Here is a 9,536-nt window from a genome sequence, read left to right on the forward strand (position 1 = left end):
ACGTAGTGTTGTAATTCTAGCGGTATTTTTAAAATTGCCATATAAGCGGGAGGTTTCGCTAGCCATACAACCAGATTCAACTAAAATGTCCTGTACCAAGTCAGGAATTTGGCAGTTGTTATCTACAGACCGTTTCTATGTATTTTGGAGTTTACTTTTGTTGTAGTTCAGTGTATCTGTTCTTCCGTTGTTTTCCTCTTATAGTTGATGTGTTTCCCTCGGTTTTAGTTTGTTACCCGGATTTGTTTTTGCTTAATCGAATTATGACTATTGTATACCAATGTTACCTTAATTACCTTCTTGAAACAAATAATTTGTTTCAGAATTGAATTGAAAAAATTTTTTCGTTTTCATTGAAAGGTATACGAAAAAGGTAAATACAACATTGAGTTTCGAAAACAAACATGCACCCCTCATTGTAAAATAAACAACAACAACTTGATTAGTTTTTGGATGCTTATTTGTCATGTCAATTTAATTTTCTTCAAACAAATAACATAAATTGTCAACAATTTACAACAAGTTGACTATCAAACACTGACGGGTGTACCAGTCAGTGTATAACAATTGTGTATGCTGGGTCAAGCAAAGCAGTGAATTTTGATAAATTCGCCATCTCAATAATCAATTAAGTCCAAGCAAGTTCTGCCATGACGATTTTTGATGATCTTCTTATCAGGTACATGGATAGAATGTTCAAAATATTAATGAGAACTGCAACCTGTAAAATAAATTCAGAAATAGCAGAAATTTGTTTAAAGGGAGGGATGGGAGAGTTTTTCCGTCCAAACTCCTGTATGTTTTTCCAACAACTAACAATATGGTACATTGAAACAGTCTTTTTATGTCTATTCGAATTTAAAAGCAAGAAACTCGTGCTAACATTAACAAAATGATAATTCCCGCTGCAATAACTAATAAAGGTTAAAAAGGAGTAAATATTTTTTATCTGCATCCAATTTTATAAAAAGATGAGGATGCAACCGCTATAAATAACTGTAAACAATAATGATTTGTTTTTACGTTATTGTTGGTGGTATCCGTAATTACTTGACTAGTTCAATATAAAAAAAAGAAGAAATGGGTCTGATCGCCAATATAGCTATCCCTAAAGACGAAATGATGAGAAGGTAAATAGGTTACAGTACAGTCTAAGCAATAAGCAAAAACCATACCGTGTGATAAGATATTTAAATGACCCCGGAAATGCAAACAGTGAACAATTTAAACAATTGAAAATAGAAAGCCAACGGCCTGATTTATGACGAAATCAGTAAACGAAAAACAATAGCGATAGTCAACAACAAACAAGGATCTTATTATGACTATCAATCAAAATATTTTCGATGGATTTGATAGAGAAACTATACTTTATATGTACTTAAGTATTCTCAAAAAGGGGATTCGTACTAATGATTACAACAATAGTGATACAATCTTGAACCTAAAATTGAGACCGTAAGTGTGCACATCACGTGCATTTATGACAACCCTTGCCAGACTCGTCAAATCACCAACATAGTAATTAGATACCAGTATCATAGGTTATCATATATATACTGTAATTCAATGCTATAAATTTTACCTTGTTTTACTCACAATATACCTAAACAGCTTTAGATTACTGACAACGTATCCTCGTTAATAGTGGACTTTTTGGCTTGATACTTTTGAAGGATTTATGTTTTGGATTTCCATTTTTGACTAGAGCGAACCCGATGAAGATTATTACAGACGCATATTTCATGCACACTGAATACTTTATCAGATGTTTATATAATATTGCTGCAATAGATACTTTTATGCTTAAAGTACTGTAAAATGTTTGCCATATTTATCAATTATTCAAATGCAAACTCATTAACACCTTTGTCAGTTTTGTTAGGATAAGTAGCGGTTGATAAGCATACAGTTGATATAGGCATTTATTATTTGGAATCCATTATTATATTTGGTTTCCAGTTATGACAATAGTTAATAGTATTTCTACATAATCTATATTTGTTTTAATAGGTTGTCGTTGGCTGCTGTGTGTGTTATTTGTTTTTTCATTTATTTTTTTTAACATAAATCAGGTCGTTGGTTTTCTCGTTTGAATGGTTTAACATTTCATCATGTCGGGGTCTTTTATATACAGTATGGGTAGTGTTTATTGTTGAAGGCCGTACAGTGACATATATAGTTATTTACATCAACGTCATTTGATCTCTGGTGGGTAGTTGTTTGTTTGGAAATCTTACCACATCTTCTTATTTTTATATAATTATAGCTTTTTTCCCAAATAATTCCGTGTTGAATATCCGCACAGCACCGTTAAATAGTATCACACCTATTTTGCGTTATTTTGTAATCTTACTGGTTGGACAGGATATAAATACAAATAACCCTTCCGGAGTACCTGAGATTACCTCGGTTTTTGGTGAAGTTTGTTTCACCAAGTCTTTAGCTTTCTATGTAGTGTTTTGTGGACCTGTTTGTCTTTTCGTCATTTTAGTTTTTTCTCATGGTGCGAAAAGAAAAGTGTTTCTCAATGGTAGAGAAAAACGACTTTGTTTCCTATGAAAAATATACGAAAACAACATTAAGTTTGAATCCTCCTCCTTTATTCAAGTGTATAAAAACGTAATGGCAATTTAATATCTGAAATGAATATATGTATAAAACTAAGATCTATAATATTCCATTTTTAAACGAAACTTGTAAAAAATCACATGGCTCAAAGTTAGACATAAATATCTGATCATTATGTCGACTATTACATGAAAATATTTCTATCCTTTCGTTTTTACTTTAATCAGACGCATGATGTGATTTTGCGTCGTACATTAACATGATTAATACAACAATCCTTTCTTTTCCGTAACATACACATTCTATATACAATAAAAGAGAGGCGAAAGATACCAGATTGACATTCAAACTCATAAGTCGAAAATAGACTGACAACGTCATGGTAAAAAAAGAAAATGACCAACAGACAAACAATAGTACACAAAACACAACATAGAAAACTAAAGACTGAGCAACACGATACCCACCAAAACTTGGGGGAGATCACAGGTGCTCCGGAAGGGTAAGCAGATCCTGCTCCACATGTGGCACCCGTCCTGTTGCTCATGTGAGTACAAACCAGGTAATAAGTCTAATTCGGTAAAACTTGCTGTGTGGATGCAGTAGAATGTGTCCCCGTGCTTGTGGTGTATGCCCTTATATTTTTCAGTTATGGGTTGTTTGCCTGTGAGAGAGCTTTCACATGTTTATTATATCTTTGTTCTTAATTGTTAATTATATATTATGGTGTTTGGATGTATAAATACTCATCCACGACTGCTATTTTTATTATTGCCCCCTGCTATGGTTTTACTAAGATTTCTTACAAAATCTGTTTTTGCCCTGTGTTTGTTATATGTCAGTATTGTAATACTTTAGTCTTTACGTCGGGCCTTTTATAACAGTTTTTGTAAGAGTTCTTTTACTGCTTTGCCTATTATTTCCTATTCCGGTTTACTTTTATAAATTTTGACTTGGATGGAGAGTTGTCTCAATGGCACTCATACCACATCTTCTTATATCTATTAACTGTATCTGTTGTATCCTTTATCACAAGTTCAACATGGTCACCAAATTTTCAATTATTTTGTAATAAGCTGTACGTCTATGCAGGAATCAGTTAATATTTTGGATGAGTCAAAAATAAGTAACACACTCACTAGTACTAGTAAATGAACTTTAGTCTTAAACGGTCATTTTGATTTTAACATCATCTTAAAAATTTGAACAATACATTTTTTAGACAATTCCCTTGCTGCCAATTCAGTATATTGTTCAGCAGCTTTCCAGACAGTTCAGTATTATGTTGATTTGTACAGGTAAATAACGACTACAGAACAATCTGAATATAGACTGAATAGATCTTAATTAATTTGAATAAAAAAATACTGAATTTACATCATCGGATAAGTCTGTAAATTGTAGTTTTCTATGTTGTGTCATCTGTACTATTATTTGTCTGTTTGTCTTTTTATTTTTGGCCATGACGTTGTCAGTTTGTTTTGACTGTCCCTCTGGTATCTTTTCTTTCGTCCCTCTTTTTTTGACTAAAAGACGGAAAATGACTTTCCAATTTATTGTTCAGTCATTTTTGAGCTGTTCGGATCAAATTGACCGTTTGAGATCAAAATTTATGTATTTGTGTTAAAGGCAGGGGTCATAAGGCCAAAGAGGCAACGGACAGTGAACGATATTTCATTAATGCAAAACCTTATTTTGTTTGCGTTTCTGAAATGTTTCTTCTAGCTTCCACACTCCAAAATAATAATTCTCATAATTTAAGCAGGAGTAAATTTGTGTGTTTTTTTTTTAACTATACCAAGTTTTACGGATACAACTGTCCTAAAGATCTGGAGACAAGAATGACTTTTTGTAGCGACAATGTTTATACATTGTTTTTGTGGTATCCGTAACATATTGACTAGGTCTATATACAAATAAGGAAATGTGGTCTGATTGCCAATGAGATAACAATCCACACAAGACCAAATTACAAGGATCTTAACAACTATAGGTCACCGAACGGCCCTAAACAATGAGAAAAATCTCACTTCGTAGAAGAAGCTATAACAGTCTCCGGCATGACAAAATATTAAACAAGTTAAAAGAGATATTAACCCAACCACCTGGTTCAAAGGAAAAATAGTCATGATAAAAAAATACGACGGACAACAATAAATAAGAATAATACAATGACTATCTATGAGAACTTTTTTCGATTGATTTAAGCTTTCTATTTGCTTAAGTAGTCGGCTTAAAGGTAATGTATACCAATGATCCCAACAATAATCATACAACCTTATATGTTATAGAGAGACTATAAATGTGCATGTCATGTGCCACTTGGACAATCCTCAACAGACACTTCAATTAACTACGATATTTTAGGCCATCATTTGTTTGAATTTATTTTACTCACAATATACTGTAAACTGACTTATTTCCTCGGATACTTTATTTCGCGTGTAGTCCTTTCGAGACCACTTTCGCGGCAATTTAATTTCGAGATTTTCAAATTTACTTGATGTATTTTAATCAGATAAGATCCAAGTTTTTCATATTCGCGACGATTTATATTCGCGTTATTTTTCTACTTGCGAAAATTAGCCAGTTTACAGGAACTAAACAGTATTAAATAACATACAACGTATACCTCGTTCAAAGTTGACTTCGTTTCTGCTTATAACCTTTTTGAATAGATACTTTCGGGAATTTCCAATTATTGAACTAGAGCAAACTCGATTAAACCTAATTTCAGATACATATCTGAATACCTTATCATATGTTTAAATAATATAGCTGCAATAGTTACTTTTATACTCAATTATTCCAATACCTTTGTTATGAAAGGATTTCAGAAATTATTGAAAAAATTAGAATTAAATATAAACACATTACGTTCAAGTCAAATTCCATATTTTTAGTTTTAATAACACATTCAAGAATAAATAGAATGTTTATTTCAGTTTTATTAACACATTCGAAAATAAATAAGAATGTGTATTTCTAGTTTTAGTAACACATTCAAGAATAAAAAAGAACGTGTATTTCTAGTTTTATTAACACATCCAAGAATAAATCAGAATGTTTATTTTTAGTTTTAGTAACACATTCAAGAATAAATAAGAATTTTTATTTCTAGTTTTTATTAAGGCATTCAAGAATAAATAAGACTGTATATTTCTGGTTTTATTAAGACATTCAAGAATAGATAAAAATGTTTATTTCTAGTTTTATAAACACATTCAAGAATAGATAAGAATGTGTATTTCTAGTTTTAGTCACACATTCAAGAATAAAAAAGAACGTGTATTTCTAGTTTTATTAACACATCCAAGAATAAATCAGAATGTTTATTTTTAGTTTTAGTAACACATTCAAGAATAAATAAGAATTTTTATTTCTAGTTTTTATTAAAGCATTCAAGAATAAATAAGACTGTATATTTCTGGTTTTATTAAGACATTCAAGAATAGATAAAAATGTTTATTTCTAGTTTTATAAACACATTCAAGAATAGATAAGAATGTGTATTTCTGTTTTATCAACACATTCAAGAATAAATAAGAATGTTTATTTCTAGTTTAATTAACACAGTCAAGAATAAATAAGACTGTGTATTTCTAGTTTCATTCATGATTATAGGGATATGAAATAATAAAAAAAACTATTCATTTCAATAAGTATTATTTGTATGAATAACATACTTTTTATTTGGTACAAGATGATACACAATAGTTCAAAATCAATAAGCCAAACCTTGTTAGATTATTATCTTTAGCACTAAAAGTTAAACTTTCGCAAGAACTACGTAGCATTTTGAATTATCATCAAACCTAAGGTTGAAACCATGTTCGTAAAAATATGCTTCGGCCTCATTAAAACTCAATAATATAATGAGCCACACAAGAATTTAAATAATAACTATTTAAAATGCAGCAAGCGACTAATTGATGTATCATTAAATAAATAAAATTCTGCGACTAATTATAAATTAACAAATATTAAATAACTGTTATTAGAAATATCGAATTTTTTATTGTATAACTTTAGAAATAGAAATCTGGATCCTTTTAAATATTAGATACATTTTGCATATAATGAAGCAGCAGTTATTATGGCAACAAATGCCATCGTTTGCAAAGGAAAACTCAATTTCGGCAGGGTGCGAAAATGTCAGGTATCAAAGGGGACTGTATAAGCAAACTAAGTCTTTTGCCTAGCATCCTCGCATTATTAAGTAAATTGCGTTACTCTCTGTAGTGTATGTCTGTGGTGTATGTTTACAGAATTTTGGCTGTTGGACAGCAATTATTGTCACATTAACCTATTTTGTCTGTTTGGGTTGGGCACCCAGTTTTGGCAATTTAACGAAACTATAAACAGCTGTCATACAAGTAGGAGGTTTAGCCAGCTATAAAACCAGGTTTAACACACTGTTTTCTTCGGAAAATGCATATACCAAGTCAGGAATATGGCAGTTGTTTTCACTCGTTCCGTTGAATGATAACGTTTGATTTTGTCAGATTTGATGGACTTCCCCCTTTTTGAATTTGCCTTGGAGTTTGTTATTTTGTTTCTATTTGATTGGATCGCATAGCGCATATCCTTCATACAAACAAGAACCGTAGGAGAACATGTCAACCGAGAGAAGGAAAACTTCCACCCTTGTTTTTCAATGTAGAAATCCTCTGAAAAAGACAATTTTCCTTCACAACACATACCCATTGACACCTTTGTCAGTTTTGATGGTTACGTAGCGGTTGTTTAACAATACGTTGATGTAGGTCTTTATGAATTGGAGAACATGATATGGTTTCCAGTACTGAAAATAGTTAATGGGCAATGCCAAATTTCGTTTTAATTGTGTGTATTAAAACATTTGTACATTCTCTGATATAAAATAATAAATCGAGATGTATATTGGACTTTGAATTCTGTTTCACTAAAGGTGTATTTCTATCTCAGATACATTAAAATTTTATTTTTAATATGTTGTCGATGGTTGCTGTCTTTCATATTTGTTTTTCGTTTATTGTTTTATCATGTTGGTTTTCTTGTTTGAAATGCTTTAGTGTATGTCATATCTGGACCTTTTACAGTTAACTATAGTGTATGGGATTGTTCATTGTTGATGGCCGTACGATGACCTATAGTTTCGAATATCCACGTCATTTGGTCTCTGTTTGATATTTGTTTTTTCAGGCAATCCGGCGCACGTCACCGTACGGCTTTCAACAACGAGAACATATTTCATACTGTATATATATATCAGCTATTAAAGGTCCTGATATAAAAATTGTGAAACAATTCAAACGAGAAAAGTAACGGCCTAATTTATAACCATACAACTTACGAAAAATAAATATGACAGACAAGAACCAACGACAACCTCTAAAATACTGACACCTGAATGAATTGGGACAGGCCAAAAAAGTTTGTGAGCACTGAACCCTCCCCTAACATGGTCCAGTGGTGTAACAGCACAACATAAGAACACATTGTAATTAAATGATCCGCTGGGCTCAGTTAAATAAGACCACAGAGGTCGAGCCTCAACAACTTGGGGCAAGTATGGACTCTACATTCAAGCTTGATAGAGCTCTGAAATTTGGATTGTGATTAAATATTTGACACATCATAGCTATAGGTTTCTTACACAGAATGAATGTGGTTAAATAACTGAAAAATTTGAAATTGTTCTTTCACTTATTATGGTCCAATATCCAATATCTAAATACATGGTTAGATTCAGCATATCCAAGTACACCAATAATTTAATTTAACTATCTATTAATGCCCAATATTAACTAAGGTTTTAAAGGATATAACTTCATAAAAAAATAATCTATATAGCATTCTGAAAAATAATTTATACAGAATTACAAAAAAACCTACCAGAACTTCTTAATTTTTTTTACAAAAAAAATGAAAATAAAACAATTACCAAAATATCATTACTCATTTATACAATGTCTTTTTAAAATCTTTAAATTTTAACTCTTATTATTTTTTTAAATATCTAATAATGAACAGTAAATTTCAAGCTATATTTCCGTTGTTTTTCTATTCTTTTATACATAATCACTTCACTTTTACTCTCTAAAATTAGTTTTGATACTGTATCATTTTTTAACTATAATTCTACATGTACTTACAATTTCTATTAATTGTGCAGTACAGTTCTGGATTTGGATTGTGATTAAATATTTGACATGGAATACTTTCTGACACAGAATGAATGTGGTCTTAAGAACTTAAAAATTCGAAATTGGACATTTAATTTTTATGATTCAATATCCAAAATCTAAATACATGGTTAGAATCAGCATATCAAAGAACCGTTGACTGCCGAGCCTGTGTTAAAATCAAAAAAAGTTTAATTTTGGACCCTTTGGACCTGAATGTAGCCCGGATTGAAATCCTACTATGGTCCAAAATCAAAAATATGAATACACGGTTAGATTCAGCATATCAAAGAACCACAAGAATTTCATTTGCGTTAAAATCAAACAAAGTTTAATTGTGATCCCTTTGGACCTTAATGTGGACCAATTTAAAAATGGGGCCCAAAATTAAAAATCTAAATACACGCTTAGATTCAACATATCAAAGAATCTTAATAATCCAATGTTTGATGAAATCAATTTTGGACCCTGTGGACCTCAATGAGGACCAATACAAAAACAGGGACCAAAATCTGAAATCTAAATACACAGTTGATTCAGGCTGTCATGCAGCTGGGAGTTCACTTACAAGTGACACGTTTACGCCCGTATAAATTGCCTATCAGAAATATGACTGTCAGTTCTCTTCTGTTCAGTAATGTTTTCTGGGTTGTTTTTGTTTTTGCATCTTATTCTGGCCTTCGGTCAAAAAAAAAATTAAGCAAGATTATCGTGTTCAGACTCATAATTCAACCAATCAAAAATGTTTTCTAGCACAATTTTTTTACTCCGAGTAGTGAGTAAAATTTAGTATGTATA

The sequence above is a fragment of the Mytilus californianus genome, unplaced genomic scaffold, assembly GCF_021869535.1.
Source record: "Mytilus californianus isolate M0D057914Y unplaced genomic scaffold, xbMytCali1.0.p SCAF_9, whole genome shotgun sequence".
NCBI classification, from domain to species: domain Eukaryota; kingdom Metazoa; phylum Mollusca; class Bivalvia; order Mytilida; family Mytilidae; genus Mytilus; species Mytilus californianus.